The sequence below is a fragment of the Dendrobium catenatum genome, unplaced genomic scaffold, assembly GCF_001605985.2.
Source record: "Dendrobium catenatum unplaced genomic scaffold, ASM160598v2 original_scaffold_144855, whole genome shotgun sequence".
Classification (NCBI taxonomy): domain Eukaryota; kingdom Viridiplantae; phylum Streptophyta; class Magnoliopsida; order Asparagales; family Orchidaceae; genus Dendrobium; species Dendrobium catenatum.
The window spans coordinates 231,501-233,315 of NW_021463285.1; the positions used below are offsets into that span (position 1 = coordinate 231,501).

At 25.0% G+C, this 1,815-nt stretch overlaps 1 long non-coding RNA gene across 1 annotated transcript; it reads left to right on the top strand.

The window, feature by feature from the left end:
* On the top strand, positions 1-516 carry LOC114578762. The gene is made up of 2 exons (XR_003699721.1): positions 1-63; positions 151-516. It is a non-coding gene; the product is annotated as an uncharacterized LOC114578762 (long non-coding RNA).
* The last annotated feature ends 1,299 nt before the right edge of the window (positions 517-1,815 follow it).

The following is a 1,815-nucleotide window of genomic DNA, read 5'->3' on the forward strand; positions in this document are numbered from 1 at the left end:
GTAGAATCGCGTGAATCCTGCCAAAATTTGATCCAGGGTTATTTCAAATCAGGGATTTCAGATGTAAGTTTTGTTTTTTTCATTGTTCAATCATTTCTCTCATGCGTGTTTTGCTAATTTCTTTTCTTTTCTTTTACCTACCATGAATAGTATAAACAGAGAGAGCTTCGTTTTTGGCCGGAGTGGAAAGGCATCGGCGGCGGAAGGGAGTTCGTAGTTCCGGATTTGAACATGAGTGCAGAAGATCTAGCTTCGGCTTCTGCCGCAGCTGCCGCAGCCGCTGACGAGATGCGGCGGAGGCAGGAGGAGGTTTACGCGACGGCTTGCCGGAGATTGGCAGCTGCCGATGCGAGGAGAAAGAGAAAGGAGATGCAGAGGCTTAAAAATTCTATCGCAGCCGGTGCTCCTCTCTGCTCACGGGTTAGATAATTCAAGATAGGCCTTTATTTTGTGAGGAAAAAAAATAAAAAATTGTGTGACAATATTTTAATATTATTTATTTTAATGAGTTTTATATATTGCATTTTTATCTCATTAATTATTTATAAAAATATATAATTCAAAGTGTCTTAACTTTATATTTTTAATAAACCTTAAAATTATTGTTAAATTTTAAATTTGATCTTTAAATTTTTATAGAATAGGTCTTAAAATTATTGGATAAATTTAAAAATGAATGTAATGCAAAAAAAAAAAAAATTTTTGTTAATCTCAAAATTTTAATATTATTTTTTAATGAGAAAATATAAAAAAATCTTTTTTCAAGGCCCATAATATTTTTGTCAAGTTCAAATTATAATTGATTCTAATTAATGATATATACATATAATATTAATAGATAACCTATTTATTGGATAAATTTTGATTTAGAAATTATTATTAAAATTAGCATAATATATTAAAAATTATTTTAAATTTTAATTAAGTTAAAATGTTAATAAGAAAATTAAATCTATTCAAATCTTAGTAATTATTTAATTTAATATTTTTTTCATAATGATCTCTCTAATGATAGATATAATTTTAAAAATTTATAAAATATAAAAAACAATAAAAAAATATGAATAAATTATCAAATACATGATAATAATTAAGTATTTTATCGAATTCATGATTAGCAACTTATTAAACACTAAACAAATATATTCATTAATATAAACAAAAATATCAATAATTAAGTTTGTTCATTTATATTGTTCATTATATTATGAGATTTAAAAATTATGCTCAAGTTTAAATTATTAAATAAAGAAATCTTATTCAAATAATCATTAAATTGTTAATTAATGCATTTTTGTCAAATATATCTTTTTTTTTTTTTGTATGATATAAAACTCAATTTCTATTTTTTTGGCCAAACAATGTATTAGTTTGACCTCAAAGTTTGATCAAATTATGAAATTACCTTCAACTTTGACAATTAATAAAATATTATCCTAAAGTTTGGAAATCATTAAATTGAAACCTTAACATGTTGCTCATATGGCCATGCCACTGAAAATTGAAAATTTCAAAATGATCTCAACTACCTTAAACATTTTTCAATATGAAAAATTAAGATTATTTTTCATACTTATGGTTAGGTGATTTTCATGTAAAATTAAATATCTTAATCCGGTATTACATTGATTAGGAAATTATAAAGGACTTAGAAATCTTTTTTTTTTATTACAGAATCAAATTGCTTTTTCATATTTAGCATTGATAATCAAGAGATGATATACAATGGATGTTGAAATTCTATTGAGGGTTTGTTTGAGATGGATTGCAATTTTTTATAAAATTAGTTGGGAAGATGTTGTGGGAAAAAATACT